The 19,808-nt window shown below is 44.7% G+C and overlaps 1 protein-coding gene across 1 annotated transcript in view; it reads right to left on the bottom strand.

The window, feature by feature from the left end:
• LOC311109158 (EMILIN-2-like) overlaps positions 1-19,808 on the bottom strand; it is a gene marked incomplete at its 5' end in the record, with an annotated part of 33,089 nt that overhangs the window by 7,970 nt on the left and 5,311 nt on the right. The gene's annotated exons all lie outside the window — the stretch shown is intronic.

The raw sequence follows: 19,808 nt of genomic DNA, 5'->3' as shown, positions 1-19,808 counted from the left end.
AAAACGTTTGACCTGTATCATTGTCAACAAAGGGTATATAACAAAGTATTGACAAACTTTTGTCATTGACCAAATACTTATTTTCCACCATAATTTGCAAATAAATTCATTAAAAATCCTACAATGTGATTTTCTGGATTTTATTTCCTCAATTTGTCTGTCATAGTTGACGTGTACCTATGATGAAAATTACAGGCCTCTCTCATCTTTTTAAGTGGGAGAACTTGCACAATTGGTGGCTGACTAAATACTTTTTTTCCCCACTGTACCAGCCATTCTTTTTGGTACTTTTCGATGGACCTTTGGGGTAGGGGAGCTAGAAGTAAGGCCAAGATATAGATACTCTTCTCTTTCCTCATCTTTTTTTTGTCCTGACCACTGGTCTGTAAGGGCTTGGTAGGTGAGGTGGCAGCGCAAGTTCGTTCAGCGGACATGTAGGTAACAGAGAATAGAAAAGGAGCAGCTTTTAGAGTATTGAGACACACTCAGGCTCCGTGTGCTCTGTGACCCCAGGTTAGGGTCATTCACGTCCCCTTTTCACTTCCTGTCGTGTCTATAGTTCTGTCTCTTCCTGTTGCTTGACTATTTCTTAGCAACCGTGCTTTGAGAGAATACTTTAAACATTGCATTTGTCTGAAGTTTTGTCAAGGATATGTCCTTACTTTTCAAGAGGCTAAGAGGTGTGAGTGAGAAACTCTTGACCTTAACTCTGTAACCAGGGCTATATGTGACTCACTGTTCTTACACAATCCCAAATGCTGTCATTTGAATCTAATGTAATCCCAAGGTGTAGTGGAAGATGAATTTCATGCTATGTTAATTCCAAAATGCTGTAATTTGAATGGAATGTAGCCTAAACCACATGAGTGGCCCCGTGTAGCTCAGTTTGTAGAGCATGGCGCTTGCAACGCCAGGGTTATGGGTTCATTTCCCATGGGGGGCCAGTATGAAATGTATGCACTCACTAACTGTAAGTCGCTCTGGATAAGAGCGTCTGCTAAATGACTAAAATGTAAAATATCACTGTGAGGATGACGTCATCGATGCACTTATTGAGGAAGCCAGTGACTGATGTGTACTCCTCAATGCTATCGGAAGAATCCCGGAACATATTCCAGTCTGTGCTAGCAAAACAGTCCTGTAGCTTAGCATCTGCGTCATCTGACCACTTCCTTATTAACCGAGTCACTGGTGCTTCCTGCTTTAGTTTTTGCTTATAAGCAGGAATCAGGAGGATAGAGTTATGGTCAGATTTGCCAAATGGAGGGTGAGGGAGAGCTTTGTACGCGTCTCTGTGTGTAACACCCTGGCTCTGGGACTCTATATGTTGAGTCAGGGTGTGTTCTTTCTATGTGGTGTATTTCTATGTTGGGAGTTCTAGTTTGTTTATTTCTATGTTGGCCTGAGTGACTCCCAATCAGAGGCAACGAGTGTCAGCTTTTGGCTGGTTGTCTCTGATTGGGAGCCATATTTAAACAGTCTGTTTTTCCCTTTGTGTTTGTGGGTTCTTGTTCCGTGTTGGTCTATGTTACCTAGGACGTTACGAGCCGTTTGTTGTTTTTGTTTACTGTCCGTGTTTATCGCTAATGATAAATAAACATGTTCGTTCATCACGCTGCGCCTTGGTCCTCCTCTCTTGACGACGATCGTGACAGAAGAACCCACCATACAAGGACCAAGCAGCGTGTCCAGGAGCAGGCAGACTGGACATGGGAGGAAGCGCCGGGAAAGGAGATGGAGAGGTTGGCGATGGCCCAGGTGGGCAAATCGTGGTCCTGGGAGAACATGCTCGGGGGCAAAGGGCCATGGGCTAGGATTAAGGCCCTGGCGAGAGAGGAGCAGCGGCGTAAGCAGTGTCATCGTCGGACGGACGAGAGGCAACCCCAAAAAAATTTTTTGGGGGGGCACACGGCATGGGCGACTGGGCAGCAGGAGGCTGCCACAGGGCGATTTGGAGAGGAGGCCACCGGGTTTGGGGGGCCAGAAGGCAGGTTGGCGGAGCCTGGATGGAGAGCGGAACCAACTTCCCGTACTCAGGCATGGCAGCATGGGACTGGGCAGGTTCCGCGGTATGCGGAGCGGCGTTCTGTGCCACGAGTGGTCCGGCATAGTCCTGTACGTCCTGTGCGAGCACCCCGCACGTGTTGTGCGAAGGTGGGCATGCAGCCAGGACGGAGTGTGCCGGCTCAGCGCTCGTGGCCTCCAGTGCCTCTCCTCGGTCCCGGATATCCTGCGCCAGTGTCACGTGCTGTTATGCCAGTACGGGTACACAGCCCTGTACGTCCTGTGCTGATGCCTCACACAGAGTGTGTGAGGATAGGCATTCAGCCAGGACGGGTTGTGGCAGCTCTTCACTCCAGGTCTCCTATCCGTCTCCACAGCCCGGTCCGGCCTGTCCCTGCTCCTCGCACCAAGCCTACGGTGTGCGTCGCCAGCCCGGTCCGGCCTGTCCCTGCTCCTCGCACCAAGCCTACGGTGTGCGTCGCCAGCCCGGTCCGGCCTGTCCCTGCTCCACGCACCAAGCCTACGGTGTGCGTCGCCAGCCCGGTCCGGCCTGTCCCTGCTCCACGCACCAAGCCTACGGTGTGCGTCGCCAGCCCGGTCTGGCCTGTCCCTGCTCCTCGCACCAAGCCTACGGTGTGCGTCGCCAGCCCGGTCCGGCCTGTCCCTGCTCCTCGCACCAAGCCTACGGTGTGCGTCGCCAGCCCGGTCCGGCCTGTCCCTGCTCCACGCACCAAGCCTACGGTGTGCGTCGCCAGCCCGGTCCGGCCTGTCCCTGCTCCACGCACCAAGCCTACGGTGTGCGTCGCCAGCCCGGTCCGGCCTGTTCCTACTCCACGCACCAAGCCAGGGGTGCGCATCGTCAGCCCGGTCCGGCCCGTTCCTACTCCACGCACCAAGCCAGGGGTGCGAGTCGTCAGCCCGGTCCGGCCCGTTCCGGCTCCACGCACCAAGCCAGGGGTGCGCATCGTCAGTCCAGCACAACCCGTGCCTGGGTCACCGGTGCCTGGTAAGGTACCGGTCAACTGCTCCACTACGGAGCTGAAGCTAACCGCTCCTGCTACGTCCAGTTCAGCTCCAGCCAGCGGGGCCAGACCGGACCAGGGGCGCTATGGGGGGTTTATTGGAGGGTGGTGGGCAAGGCCGGAGCCAGAACCGCCGCCGAGGAGGAATGCCCACCAAGCCCTCCCCTGTTTTGCTCTAGTTGAGGCGCGGTCGCAGTCCGCGCCTTTAGGGGGGGGGGTACTGTAACACCCTGGCTCTGGGACTCTATATGTTGAGCCAGGGTGTGTTCTTTCTATGTGGTGTATTTCTATGTTGGGAGTTCTAGTCTGTTTATTTCTATGTTGGCCTGAGTGACTCCCAATCAGAGGCAACGAGTGTCAGCTTTTGGCTGGTTGTCTCTGATTGGGAGCCATATTTAAACTGTCTGTTTTTCTCTTTGTGTTTGTGGGTTCTTGTTCCGTGTTGGTCTATGTTACCTAGGACGTTACGAGTCGTTTGTTGTTTTTGTTTACTGTCCGTGTTTATCGCTAATGATAAATAAACATGTTCGTTCATCACGCTGCGCCTTGGTCCTCCTCTCTTGACGACGATCGTGACACTGTGTGTGGAGTAAAGGTGGTCTATAGTTTTTTTCCTCTGGTTGCGCATTTAACATGCTGGTAGAAATTAGGTAGAATGGATTTAAGTTTCCCTGCATTAAAGTCCCCGGCCACTAGGAGCGTTGCCTCTGGATGAGCGTTTTCCTGTTTACTTATGGCCTTATAGCTTATAGCTCATTGACTGTGCACCATGGTGGCTGTAAACTTAAAGCCGGGGACCGTCACTGCCTTTAGCAGCCCTGTAGCCTCAAGTCTTACTTCTGTGTTGTAGGAACGCATGCATTCGATGTCAGAGAGGAACTTCACAATGCTGCACAACTTTTAACAACCATTGACACAGTAGCCAGGTGTCCGGTCCACCTTTTTGATCAAGTAGCCTTTTCAAGGTTTCTCCAGTGTACAGGGCAGCCACTGTTGGTTTCTTTAAGAACTTGTAGAGTGAGTCACAGACATTAGAAAAGTCCTCCAGTGCATTCCCAGACGACATTGCGTGAACAACCGCTAAGTGAAGCTGGTGGTTGAAACAATTAACAATATGGCACTTCTCTGTTTACTTTGTCCTGCAATATTTTCTGCATTTTCTTTTTACCTGACATGACACAAGCGACTAAGTATATTTTCTGTGCCAAGGCCAACCTTTGTTAGCTCAGTAAGAACAAGGTTTGTAAGTGATAAAGCATCACAGTATTTTGTAGTTGTCATTGGCAGCAAACGTTATTGTTTTCATCCAGGTAAAGTGTTGGTCCCATGTTTCATGAGCTGAAATAAAAGATCCCAGAAATGTTCCATACGCACAAAAAACGTATTTCTCTCAAATTTTGTCCCCAAATTTGTTTACATCCCTGTTAGTGAGCATTTCTACTTTGCCAAGATAATCTATCCACCTGACAGGTGTTGCATATCAATAAGCTGATTAAATTGCATGATCATTACACAGGTGCACCTTGTGCTGGGGACAATAAAAGGCCACCCTAAAATGTGCATCTGTGGCATTTTGTCACACAACATAATGCCACAGATGTCTCAAATTTTGAGGGAGCGTACAATTGGCATGCTAACTGCAGGAATGTCCACCAGAGCTGTTGCCAGAGAATTTAATGTTAATTTCTCTACCATAAGCTGCCTCCAACGTCGTTGTAGAGAATTTGGCAGTATGTCCAACCACCCTCACAACCGCAGTTGCAACTGTACCGGGCAGATGGCAGACCGCGTTTATGGCGTCATGGAGGCGAGCGGTTTACTGATGTCAACGTTGTAAACAGGGTGCCCCATGGTGGCGGTGGGGTTATGGTATGGGCACTCATAAGCTATGGACAACGAACACAATTGCATTTTATCAATGGCAATTTGAATGCCCATTGTTGTGCCGTTTATCCGCCGCCATCACCTCATGTTTCAGCATAATAATGCACAGCCCCATGTCGCAAGGATCTGTACACAATTCCTGGAAGCTGAAAATGGCCTGCATACTCACCAGACATGTCACCCATTGAGCATGTTTGGGATGCTCTGGATCGACGTGTACAACAGTGTGTTCCAGTTCCCATTCTACAGGCCACAATCAACAGCCTGATCAACTCTATGCGAAAGAGATGTGTCGCACTGCATGAGGCAAATGGTGATCACAACTGATACTGACTGGTTTTCTGATCCACGCCCCTACTTTTTTTTTTTTAAGGTATCTGTGACCAACAGATGCATATCTGTATTCCCAGTCATGTGAAATCCAATGATTAGGGCCTAATGAATTTATTTCAATTGACTGATTTCCTTATATGAACTGTAACTCATTAAAATCCTAAGTTTGGACAGCACAGTATAGCACAGTAAAGCATGGTAGAGAACAGCACACTAGAGTAGAGTACAGTATAAGGTACTGTGCTGTACTCTACTGTGCAAACTTGTGAAACATAGATGTCTATGATTGGTTCAGATTTGGTCTGGTCCGGACCAACCAAATGTGGTCTTGTTTGGGGGCGGAGCTGATATAGAAATTAATTCTATATACAGGTTAAAAGTAATGACTAAATGTTCCACCCTTAAATATAGTTGTGAAATGTTCTTGTTTTAAGTATGATTAGTACTTTCTTAGTAGTGACTAATTATTACACTCTGAAACTGTGTGAGATGTGTTAGAATCTACTACCTGGTAATGTGTGAGTGTAGGACCAGTAAAGATTATGACATTGTGCTACTATTTAGCAATGTGAGTAAGAGGTAGGCCAGACAACAAAGGACAAGGAGAACTGTCTACAGGCAACTGAGAAACCAAGATAACTGAGGAATTTAGGGAGGAGAGAGACTATGATAAGAAAATGTATGTGTGTAAATGTGTATATGTGTGTGCATATGTGTGTGTATGCATGTGTGTGTGTGTGTGTGTGTATGCATGTGTGTGTGTGTGTGTATACATGTGTGTGTGTATGTATGTGTGTGTGTGAACTGATGGTCAGGAGAGCAATTATAAAGTGGAAAACTACAGCCTGCCTACAGAGAGGAGGGATTTTTGTATGACGTATGAGTATAAAAGATGGACTCTGAAATTGTGATGGCAGAATTCTCAATGAATAAATCTCTGATTATGCAGACCGGGACTCTGTCCGTTACTTAAATCCCAAAAGACTTACAACCTTTTGGGAGACGCACAGAGACACTGAAATAGTTTGTTAAATAATTCACATAACAGGAGCTCATTAGAATAATAGCCAGTGTGTAGAATAATACCCAAATATGCAAAGGAGGATATTGAATATTTCTAGCTTTGTGTACCTATTTAGGATACATCATCATGAAGAGAATGATATTCATAGCCATAATTATGCATTTGATACAGATCAGGGACCCATAATGTAATTCCGTTTGCGTAATTCTGTTACCAGATGTAAATCCACTTCACTTACTGTAGTTCAAAGATTTTTTAAAAGTCTAGGTGTAATGTCATAGCTGACACCCCATTCTTTCTGCAGACATCTTTGAATCTTAATTCAGATTGGTGTGGTCACATAAACTGAGGGAGATTTTACCAAAATTCTGTTGCCAAACTTTGCATCTGCACAGTTCTTCCAGTAAGTGTGTTTTTGTAAAATGTTTTGTGGAAATTGTAAAAATGTGTCCTTGTGCATAGAGTTGTATGGTTTGTTAAACTTTGAAATCGATGTTTTTTGTTTGGTAACATTTTGAAGTGAAATATCTGCGTCTCAGCGTAATTCCGTTACCATCGAATTGCCCATATGTGAAAATAGCGCATTTCCACGTTTTGTTAGAAAAATATATAAAGTTAAGAGGTTCTAGCCGATGACATAATCAAAAGTTAAAACATTTTAAAAACATTGATTTTCAAACACTGAGATTTGCGGGTGACGTGGGGAGCTAGAAACTCGATGCAGGTTTTAAAAATCAGTTTTTCTTACTTTTAATCCTACCGTGTGATATCACAGAGAAGCATTTTTTAGGACCTATCTTTATAAGAATCACGCCGTTTTCACATACACTACATGACCAAAAGTATGTGGACACCTGCTCGTCGAACATCTCATTCCAAAATCACGGGCATTAATATGGAGTTGGTCCCCCCTTTGCTGCTATAACAGCCTCCACTCTTCTGGGAAGGCTTTCCACTAGATGTTGGAACATTGCTGAGAGGACTTGCTTCCATTCAGCCACAAGAGCATTAATGAGGTTGGGCACTGATGTTGGGCGATTAGGCCTGGCTTGCAGTCAGCGTTCCAATTCATCCCAAAGGTGTTCGATGGGGTTGAGGTCAGGGCTCTGTGCAGGGCAGTCAAGTTCTTCCACACCGATCTCGACAGCCGATTTCTATATGGACCTCGCTTTGTGCTTCGGGGCATTGTCACGCTGAAACAAGGAAGGGCCTTCCCCAAACTGTTGCCACAAAGTTGGAAGCACAGAATCGTCTAGAATGTCATTGTATGCTGTAGCATTAAGATTTCCCTTCACTGGAACTAAGGGGCCTAGCCCGAACCATGAAAAACAGCCCCAGATCATTATTCCTCCTCCACCAAACTTTACAGTTGGCACTATGCATTTGGGCAGGTAGCGTTCCCCTGGCATCCACCAAACCTAGTTTCGTCCGTCGGACTACCAGATGGTGAAGCGTGAGTCATCACTCCAGAGAACGCGTTTCCACTGCTCCAGAGTCCAATGGCGGCAAGCTTTACACCACTCCAGCCGACACTTGGCATTGCACATGGTGATCTTAGGCTTGTGTGTGGCTGCTCGGCTATGGAAAACCATTTCAAGAAGCTCCCGACAAACAGTTATTGTGCTGAAGTTGCTTCCAGAGGCAGTTTGGAACTCGGCAGTGAGTGTTGCAACCGAGTATAGACTATGTTTAGGCGCTTCAGCACTCGGCAGTCCTGTTCTGTGAGCTTGTGAGTCCTACCACTTCGCGGCTGAGCCGTTGTTGCTCCTAGACCTTTCCACTTTACAATAACAGCATTTACAGTTGACCAGGACAGCTCTAGCAGGGCAGAAATTTGACGAACTGACTTGTTGGAAAGGTGAAATCCTATGATGGTGCCACGTGGAAAGTCACTTAGTTCTTCAGAAAGGCTACTGCCAATGTTTGTCTATGGTGATTGCATGGCTGCGTGCTCGATTTTATACGTGTCAGCAACGGGTGTGACTGAAATAACAGAATCCACTAATTTGAAGGGGTGTCCACATACTTTTGTATATACAGTGGGGGGAAAAAAGTAATTAGTCAGCCACCAATTGTGCAAGTTCTCCCACTTAAAAAGATGAGAGAGGCCTGTAATTTTCATCATAGGTACACGTCAACTATGACAGACAAATTGAGAGAAAAAAAATCCAGAAAATGACATTGTAGGATTTTTTATGAATTTATTTGCAAATTATGGTGGAAAATAAGTATTTGGTCACCTACAAACAAGCAAGATTCTGGCTCTCACAGACCTGTAACTTCTTCTTTAAGAGGCTCCTCTGTCGTCCACTCGTTACCTGTATTAATGGCACTTGTTTGAACTTGTTATCAGTATAAAAGACACCTGTCCACAACCTCAAACAGTCACACTCCAAACTCCACTATGGCCAAGACCAAAGAGCTGTCAAAGGACACCAGAAACAAAATTGTAGACCTGCACCAGGCTGGGAAGACTGAATCTGCAATAGGTAAGCAGCTTGGTTTGAAGAAATCAACTGTGGGAGCAATTATTAGGAAATGGAAGACAAAGAAGACCACTGATAATCTCCCTCGATCTGGGGCTCCACGCAAGATCTCACCCCGTGGGGTCAAAATGATCACAAGAACGGTGAGCAAAAATCCCAGAACCACACGGGGGGACCTAGTGAATGACCTGCAGAGAGCTGGGACCAAAGTAACAAAGCCTACCATCAGTAACACACTACGCCGCCAGGGACTCAAATCCTGCAGTGCCAGACGTGTCCCCCTGCTTAAGCCAGTACATGTCCAGGCCCGTCTGAGGTTTGCTAGAGTGCATTTGGATGATCCAGAAGAGGATTGGGAGAATGTCATATGGTCAGATGAAACCAAAATATAACTTTTTGGTAAAAACTCAACTCGTCGTGTTTGGAGGACAAAGAATGCTGAGTTGCATCCAAAGAACACCATACCTACTGTGAAGCGTGGGGGTGGAAACATCATGCTTTGGGGCTGTTTTTCTGCAAAGGGACCAGGACGACTGATCCGTGTAAAGGAAAGAATGAATGGGGCCATGTATCGTGAGATTTTGAGTGAAAACCTCCTTCCATCAGCAAGGGCATTGAAGATGAAACGTGGCTGGATCTTTCAGCTTGACAATGATCCCAAACACACCGCCCGGGCAACGAAGGAGTGGCTTCGTAAGAAGCATTTCAAGGTCCTGGAGTGGCCTAGCCAGTCTCCAGATCTCAACCCCATAGAAAATCTTTGGAGAGAGTTGAAAGTCCGTGTTGCCCAGCGACAGCCCCAAAACATAATTGCTCTAGAGGAGATCTGCATGGAGGAATGGGCCAAAATACCAGCAACAGTGTGTGAAAACCTTGTGAAGACTTACAGAAAACGTTTGACCTGTGTCATTGCCAACAAAGGGTATATAACAAAGTATTGAGAAACTTTTGTTATTGACCAAATACTTATTTTCCACCATAATTTGCAAATAAATTTATTAATAATCCTACAATGTGATTTTCTGGAAAATAAAATCTCATTTTGTCTGTCATAGTTGACGTGTACATATGATGAAAATTACAGGCCTCTCTCATCTTTTTAAGTGGGAGAACTAAATACTTTTTTCCCCCACTGTATAGTGTATATAGACACTGGTATGGTGCAGGAGATAGTGAATATGTGGTTGAAAAGTGGTGGAATTGCCCTTTAACCATTAGTGGGTAATAGGCATAACAGACCCAAGATCAGTGTCTAGGCAGGGGCAACTTCAGCCTACTCCTACAACATTATTCTCCTGAGCAGTCTGAATGAGACAACAGGCAATAGGTTCAAACTCTTTCATAAACGGACTAGGCTGTCCACTAAAGGCCTACCTACATACTAAGGCATGGCTGCATACCAAGTCACCAGGCTGCCTATCCCCCACATCAAGACTAAAGAGCTCTGGCTTTTAAAAAGTTTATCTAGGATCAGCTTCCCCTCCCCCAATCCCAACCTTAGCCATTAGTGTGGAAAATGCTAAACTGACCCCAAGATCTGTGTCTAGGGGCAACTTCACCCTACTCCCAATTAAACACTACACAGAGAAGTGACTACTAGGAACCTGTAAAACACCACAGGAGGGTGTTGCAAATGTGATGTTTAGTGTGTGTGTAGCTGTCGGTTGGGCCTTGATGACTCCGACTGAATGCCAATCTCAGCCCCAATCCCAGGGTAATGATTAAAGGATGGAGCTCCAACGTGTGTGTGCATGTGTGCACCATGATTAAAGAGTTGGATGTAAACAATTGCAGCTGGGGGCCCCTGGCTGTAGCCCTGGACTGGGAGGGAGTTACAATGTATCCGGGAAACCCTACACTCACAGCCGGCCACTCGCACAGTATTCCCTCCACCAGTCTGAGGACACGTAAGAATCCCTGTGTTCAACCCTGTTACATACCACATCATAACCACTGTACAGCAATTTAGTACCACAGACTAGATTTATGAGTCTGCCTGAGCCAAAACGGACACAATCCAGAGCCTGGGACTTAGGAATAAATACATTCACTCCCAGAATTCAGACCTAAAGTCTACTTTCAGGGGAAAAAGTGATCATTGAATATCTTCATCTTAAACCTGTCAGAATGAATATATCACATTTGTTTGGTGGGACAGGGTGGAATAAAAATGAGCAGTTACATGGTGGTTTTAGCAAGAGACTAAAGTGACATGTTTACTGCAGTGGGAGCCCAGTGATTTACTGTGCTGTATGCCAGGTCCTAGCATGTCTCTGGGCCAGTGCAGGCTCCCCAGAGGAGGAAGGGGAGGATCATCCTCCTCAGTGAATTTCATAAAAATAAAAACAGTGAAAGATGAAGTTATCCTTTGTAGATCAAATTATACTAAATATATTCACGTCACCAAATAATTGATTAAAACACATTGTTTTGCAATGAAGGTCTACAGTAGCCTCAACAACACTCTGTAGGGTAGCAACATTGTGATAGTTTCAGTCCTCCTCTGGGTACATTGACTTCTATACAAAACCTCATGGTTCTCACCCCCTTCCATAGACTTACACAGTAATGATGACAACTTCCGGAGGATGTTCTCCAACCTATCAAAGCTTGTGCAGCATGAACTGACATGTTGTCCACCCAATCAAAAGATCAGAGAATGACTCTAGTACTGAAAGCATAAGCTACAGCTAGCTAGCACTGCAGAGTATAAAATGTGGTGTGCAGTTGACTCAAAGAGAGAGAAACACAATAGTTGAACAGTTTTTAACAAATTAATTTAAAAAATGAAGGAAAAGTGAGAGAGAGAGAGAGAGAGAGAGAGAGAGAGAGAGAGAGAGAGAGAGAGAGAGAGAGAGAGAGAGAGAGAGAGAGAGAGAGAGAGAGAGAGAGAGAGAGAGAGAGAGAGAGAGAGAGAGAGAGAGAGAGAGAGAGAGAGAGAGAGAGAGAGCTAGCTATATCTCAGAGAGGGGTGCTATGTTAGCGAGCTGGCTATGGCTATCCAACACTGGAACTCTTCAGAGTCAAGGTAAGCTTTTGGTTTTATTAAATGTATTGCCACCAGGGCCCGCCGGTGTAACTGCTAAACTGCTTTCTGTCTGTACACTGTACTACATGATTGTAGCGTGTTTACTAATTCGTTAGTTATGGTAGCTATGTTGACTATAATATTAGCTAATATGTTGACGACGATGTAGGCTGTGTGTAGCGGTTAGCGGTTATGATATGAAGGTTTAGTTTGGAAAGGTTTTTTCGCCTGGTTACAGACAGCTGATGTGTTGTGCACTGAAGTCCACAAGTGAAGGGAAAAGTTGAGAGGAGGAGAGGGCGTAGATGCGAGAAGGAAATATACAACGAGCAAATTGTTTGTGCTGTTTGTATGTGGTTGGTATGAAAGTGAACTGTGTTTGCGTGTGATCAGGGTGTATTCATTTCGCCGATTCTGTTGAAAAAAGTTTATTCAACGGAAGCAAACGGAACGAAACGGGGATAAACATACCTGAATTTGTCCAATAGAAACTCTTGTTTGCAACTGTTGGACTAATGATTACACCCTAGATCAGCTAGATGCAGGCAAGAGTGTGCAAGGCGGTATTGAATGTGTCACTGTCTGTAAATGTCTCTCGACCTGTACACCTACGTTGTAAACTTTCATTCATAGGCTAGATTGTAGCAACCTCATGATGGGTATAGGGAAAATTATAGTATCATGTAGTAGCCTAAACCTATCGATGTTACATTGAATGGGTGAATGGAATATGAATGACAGTCATCCAATATGCTGTAATAGAAGGCCATGCTCATAAAAACAAAATATTGTCCTCCTTAAACGGCACTGACCGCCACTGCTCTGGACTATCTGGGTCAGCACCTGTGATGCCACAGAGCCTTGTGTCCCAAATGGCACCTTTTTCCCTTTGTAGTGCACTACTTTTGACAAGAGCACATAGGTTCCTGGTCAAAAGTAGTGCGCTATAAAGGGAATAGGTTGCCACTTTGGGACACAGCCATCTCTCTCTCCCAGGGTTATCACACTTGGCCAGTGTGTCTGTCTGTCACCCTACAACCTGCCGTATTTATCATAGGGTCATTGACCTGAACAATATAGACTCTGAGGCGGCAGAAGAGGCAGGAAATCATGCTAGCTTATCTCTTTACTGCCTGTAACGGAATCCTTAAGTGTTGTGTTGTCTGTAATGGGCTTTTAGTGACCCGAGGCCACCCTGTCAAACACAATGAAAAGGATGTGCTGTTATGTAAGCATACTCACTTTAGACACAAACATCTGCACATTCACAAGATATCATATACACTGAGGAAGTAGTACTTAGTATAGTGTGGACAGAGATCCCAATGTCAGGAAACCTCTGGATGGTGGTGAGGCAATGCAGAGTTAACAAGGGTGGGCAAATTGCATGTGTGGTTCTCACAGACACACATGGGTGAACACACATGCACAAGCACGCACGCACAGCTAATCTCTGGGGAGTGATTGGTAGGTTCAGGAGAGACCTCATTAGCTGCTTGGTTGTCACTAATTGTTTTGGAAATTGTGCCCTAATTAAACTACACTTTTGATAAACCTAACAAAATCTATTTCTCCCGAGCACGGGTGGATAGGTTGGCCCTGTAAAATGTATGTTGTTTTGCAATAGAGCACCAAACCATTGAACACAAACATAAATACCCAAGCCAAATCTGTTAGCGGTTTTAGACTTGTGATTTTCAGACTGGTCAACAAGCCAAGCTAAATTTGGCACTTGTCAAGTCGGGAGTGTCAGTCAGTAACCAGCCAAACATGCCATTTTAGGAAAATCTGATTGTTTCCTTTCAGCAATCAAGATATCCATTATCTAAACCATTGAGGAAAATTGAGGGTCCCAAATCCCCAATCTCGGTCCACCCATCCAGCGCTTACTCACTCTCTAACTTCAGGGGGAAGGGTGTGTATGATGTCATGGCATTACAGAGCAGAACATGTGGCTCAGGGGAAAGCCTTGACTGCTCACTGTGGCTAAGTCCCAAATGGCGCCCTATTCCTTCTGTAATGCCCTACTTTTGACCAGGTCCCTTAGGGCTCTGGTCAAAATAAGTGCACTATATAGGGGATAGGGTTCCATTTGGGATGCAGACTGTGGGCTCCATTTTAACAAACCTAACACAATGGTAAATCTTAGCTCTGGCGGTAGCGTTCTAGATTCGGGGGTGTCAGAAATATTTTTGCTATTTTCACAACCGGAATTATGGGTGCAGTAGTGGGTGGTGGCGCGAAAGGGCTGGGTTTTGATGAATAAACAAGTTGTGGGTGTGTCAAAGGCTTGGCCACTCACTGGCCAATCAAAACGTGCTCCATGGCTAAATATGTGGTTGCTTCAAGATGTGTATTTACTTTTATGTATTTCGTTGTCATCAACTCCAATTTGAATGTTAGTCCATTATAGCCTAATCCGTTAAATAGCCTGCTCCATATTTGCTAAATATGTTGAACATGTTTGCAGTCCACATTGTTCTAATAGCATTGCTTCAATATGGAAATAAATTGTTAAACATAGGCTATAGCATTCACACTGATTTAGGGGCTATGCCTACTGTAAATTGCAGCAAGATTAAATTCACTAGGCTATTGATAAGGCCTAAAAAGACAGTGTATAATTCTAATCAAATTCAACAACAACAAAAAAACGGTTCTAAATACAGTTACAAGCACCATAATTTCTCCCCGTGGGTGTATAATACAGACAAGGAAACTTAAGACTATGGAGGGTTTTACACACATCCAAACTTTTCACGGGAGCTGGATAAAGATCCAATATAACGAGAGGGGAAATACTATTCTGCTCGCAAATGTAATGTTTTATAAACATCATGGAACCACCTTACAGATCATATTTGCACTTCTCCAGAAATAGTGGACGAAATTGCATTGCATTCGAGCCATGTCCGTTCTCACCATAAACCAATGGACGGTCAATCTTTCTAATAAGGTTGGTTTTTAATTAAATTAAACAAAAAACTATCTGTTTTTTAAACCACCAACAATATTTCTAAATAGGGTCGGGTCAGATGAATGTCATAAATCGCTTCTCTCGTTCCATGGCACTGTGTGCACATGTACTGTAGGCCTAAATGTCTTTACGTATAACATTTGCACATCTATACAAAATACTAGGCTCCTGTCAATTGTATCATTGCCTATGTGCTCCCTCTAATTCTCTCTCTCTCCCTCCCCTCCTGGAGGACCTGAGCCCTAGGACCATGCCTCAGGACTACCTGGCCTGATGACTCCTTGCGGTCCCCAGTCCACCTGGTCGTGCTGCTGTAGCAGTTTCCACTCTTCTGCCTGCGGCAATGGAACCCTGACCTGTTCACCGGACGTGCTACCTTGTCCCAAACCTGCTGTTTTCAACTCTCTCTCTCTCTCTACCTCACCTGCTATTTCAACCTCTAAATGACCGGCTATGAAAAGCCAAGTGACATTTACTCCTGATGTACTGACCAGTTGCATCCTCTACAACCACTGTGATTATTACTTGACCCCGTTGGTCATCTATGAACAGTTGAACATCATGAAGAACATTCTGGCCTTAATGGCCATCACTCATTTATAATCTCCACCTGGCACAGCCAGAAGAAGACTGCCCACCCCTCAGAGCCTGGTTCCTCTCTGGGTTTCTTCCTAGGTTTCTGCCTTTCTAGGGAGTTTTTCCTAGCCACCGTGCTTCTACATCTGCATTGCTTGCAGTTTGGGGTTTTAGGCTGGGTTTCTGTATAGCACTTTGTGACATCTGCTGATGTAAAAAGGGCTTTATAAATACATTTGATTGATTGAGGTATGTGAATTGTGAATAAGGAAAAGCATGAGGGCAAAAACCTCAAAAACATTTCAAAGGACTCTCAGTAGACCATTTAAAAGTCCTTTATTTATAGGCTACTTTTGGCTTATGGCCAGGATAAAAACATGCAGCTATGTAATGGTGCTAAACCAGCCTTGATTAATTAAGGGGAGGGTAGGCTATGCTTGGTTTTTAATCAAATTAAACGAAATGGGGGATTAAAAATATATATAATTACGAGATTCACCAGGACAAAAGGCACATCTCTCCTTCCATGGGCACTGTGCGTCATGGCTGGATAGGCTGCGCTTCCGCTCTCAAAATCCATGCCATTATCAACTGCGTTACTGATAAGACCTGCTTTTTGTCGGTCTTAAAACTTCCCATTATAGCTGCATGAAATTGTCACTATTGCACTTGTTTTTAAGGACACACCTCAAATATTGCCACCCCTCCCACCTCAGCGCAAGTGAGCTGAAGTTAGACAGGTAAAATGCCAAACCTGGTTTTAGGGCTGGAATATGCCAGTACGCCAGTTTTTACACGACGAAATGGCAAACCAACGTGCATTTGACACTTGCGCCTCCTTAGCGCCAGTCGAAAATAGAGCCCTGTGTGTTTATTTAGAAAGAGGAGAGCGACAGGGCCATGAGTGTGCTAAACATATTCAACAACACCCGAGCAAGAGGGAGCAGGGAGAGAGGGAGAAAGAGAGAGGGAACACAAGGGCACTGAGCGGAAGAGTAAGGAGGTAGGAGGGTGTGATGTCATATCAACCCAGAAGCACCTGATCTGAACCCACTGAGACACTCGGGCCACTCAGCTCTCAAATAACAAACCATCTGATTGGTTCCTACAAGTAGACAATTGATAAGCCAATGACAGACCTCCCTATAATGGACATCACTTTCCACTTCCTTATAAGTAGTCAGCTGTGCAAGCCAGAGACCAGTCCAGGACAAAAGAGAAGCAGTGAGCCAAGTATGAGACAAAGACATCCCAATGTGACTTGTGGTAAAACAGCATCCAGTTTGGAACATATGAATAGCGAGCTGCCCTCTGAGGGGTACAACCCAAACATTCTAGCTGACAGAATAATGATTTTAAATATAAGTTGTTACAAGTGAAGGGCGACGTACTGACACTACATTTATCAGGATCTCCATGTGCACATTTCGCACGATGGGAAAAGTGTGACATCCGCCTTTCAAAGTAGGGCGGATATTAAGGCTCACACTTGACTTCCAGAGCTACACCCAGGAATGAGAAACAGTGACTCCGATCCAAAGACTCTACCTCTGGCTTCACAACCAGGACCAGGGCCTGGCTGTGAACAGGAGTGTGCAGAGCTGCTCTGTAAACCAGTAAGTCATGTTGAGCTGTATTCAGAAGAAGAGGCGCTATGCTCATAAATGTTATGGAGTGTGCTTCTAGCGTCTTAATTCCCCGTTGTGGGACTCAGCTGAGTCCAGTTGACTCGCCTGGGCACCATCATTTATAACTGAGTCCATGTCCACACTAGTTATTCGTCATGTCCAAGGATATGGGGGTTTTGAACTCACAGATGACTATGGGACAGCAAGAAAATATAGTTACAACAGAAATGCATGCATGCACGCACGGTAATAATCCCTTAAAGCCCAGGTATTGCTCAACCCAAACCGGGTCTATTAAAATGACCATGTGTGTTCAATGATTGCTGCCTACTCTGAGTCAGAACGCAGTCAGATGGAAATCCAGCTTCCCCTCTCCCTCTGTTCTCATACACTCAACTAACCGTCCTACATTAAACACAACTCAAATTGTCCCCAGCTGCAGCTCTGAAGTTCATCTTATTAGCACCATTTGATTGTAATCTCCAGTCTCTGCAACTGGAACACCTGGATGATGGTCATTTCCATGTAAAAGGGCCAATGGGCACCAATATGTGAAGTTCATAGGTCAAATCTGGAGTCAAATGAAAAGTTAGACTAAGAGAAAATAAGGCATATATACATTTTTCAATCATTTTCCATCCTAAATATTAGGGATACGCAAAGGCTTTTATTTCTGGTCAAACAGATGGAAAAGGGATCTTAGAAAACATCTACGAGAAAGTCTTGAAAGGTATTAAAAATACTTCAAAACACAATACTGTTGAAGTAAACACACCTGCCAACTAATATCAACACATAGTTTTGGAGAAATGTTTTGCCTTGTGTAAGTTTACAAACAATTGCCCTTTGCCTTGAAATCCCGTTACCAAAAACCCGCATATCGTTAAGATATTTTCAAATGTCTCTCCTTCATGAGGGAGTAGTATAATGAAGTTCACAGAAGTAACAAGTCAAGGTAGACCTACCAATTAGTTAGTGTTTTTACTGATATCTATTTGGTTTATGAATTATTAAGTGGTTAAAACAAAAAATTATGTTACCAAATTGGTAATGGCATTTCTGGAAAATCAGTAATGGAATTACTGCAATTGAATTGGCTACAATGGGAAATCATAGTAGTCACAAACCACCGTTGGGTCACCTGCTACAGTCCTCCCTTCCGCTGGCATACGGTTACGTTCAACTCATAAAGCCTTTATTTTTCTTTCTGTCGTCTGGTGGTCAAAGCAAGTGTGACAATAGTCTGGACAACCCCTCCCTCTCTCTCTCCGCCTCGCTCTCTCCAGTTAATGTCACCTCTCCCGGCTCTTACTGACACCTACCCATGAGCCTCCTCTCTTTCCATTTACTGTAACCAGCATTCTTATCTACTCAGCACTGACCGACATCGGACGTCCATGGACGCTGAAAAGTAGTTGAAATTTGGTCAGTCCGCCCCTTGCCTTGATTTCAACGTCCACAGATGTCGTTTTTGGTACGGTCCGGACCGGCTTTAATTTCAATGTCCACAGATGTCCACAGATGAACAAAACTAAACCAATCATAGACGTGTGGAGAGCACAGTACACTACAGTAGAGCACAGTAAAGTAAAAAGTTGAGTAGAGTATAGCTCAGTACAGTATAATGTACTGAACTCTCCTGTCCTCTACTCTAACTTGTGAAACAGACATCTATGATTTGTTCAGATTTTGTCCGGTCAAATTTGGCCTTGCTTGGGGGCGTAGCTCATTACAATAATAGCCCGTGTGTAGAATAATACCCAAACATGAAAAGCAGGATATTGCATATTTTAACCTTTGTGTGGGCCTACCTATTTAGGATACATCACCATGAAGAGAATGACGTTCATATCCATAATGATGCATTTCTGTGTACTACAGATCAGGGATCCATGATGGAATTCCGTTACCGCAATTCTGTTACAGAGTGTAAATCTACTTCACTTACTGGAAAACGTGGTCACATAAACACATAAATACCGAGAGTGGTTTTACAGAGATTCTGTTACCAAACTTTGCATCTGTACAGCTCTTCCAGTAAGTGTGTTTTGCAAAATGTCCAGTGTAAAATTTTAAAAGTAATCCTTGTGCATAGAGTTGTATGGTTTTTTAAACTTTGAAATCAATGGTTTTTGTTTGGTATACATGTTAAAGTGAAACATTTGAGTCTCAGCGCAATTCCGTTACCGTGGAATTGCCCTTATATTGTAGTGGTCCTCTGTAGCTCAGTTGGTAGAACATGGTGCTTGCACTGCCAGGATAGTGGGTTCGATTCTCGGGACTACTCATATGTAAAATGTATGCACGCATGACTGTAAGTCGCTTTGGATAAAAGTGTCTGCTAAATGGCATATACACTGAGTGTATAAAACATTAGGAACACCTATTTCCATAACATAGACTGACCAGGTGAAAGCTATGATCCCTTATTGATGTAACTTGTTAAATCCACTTCAATCAGTGTAGATGAAGGGGAGGAGACAGGTTAAAGAAGGATTTTTAAGCCTTGCGACAATTGAGACATGGATTGTGTATGTGTGCCATTCAGAAGGTGAATGGGCAAGACAAAATATTGAATTGCCTTTGAACGCGGTATGGTAGTAGGTGCCAGGCGCACCGGTTTGAGTGTGTCAAACTGCAACGCTGCTGGGTTTTTCACGCTCAACAGTTTCATGGTCCACCACCCAAAAGACATCCAGCCAACTTGACACAACTGTGGGAAGCATTGGAGTCAACATGAGCCAGCATCCCTGTGGAACGCTTTCAACACCTTGTAGTCCATGCCCGACGAATTGAGGCTGTTCTGAGGGCAAAAGGAGGTGCAACTCAATATTAGGAAGGTGTTC

Source organism: Coregonus lavaretus, assembly GCF_964263955.1.
Source record: "Coregonus lavaretus genome assembly, chromosome: 34".
NCBI classification, from domain to species: domain Eukaryota; kingdom Metazoa; phylum Chordata; class Actinopteri; order Salmoniformes; family Salmonidae; genus Coregonus; species Coregonus lavaretus.
Note: the sequence above shows the minus strand (reverse complement) of the source record. Positions and strands in the feature narration are given on the sequence as shown.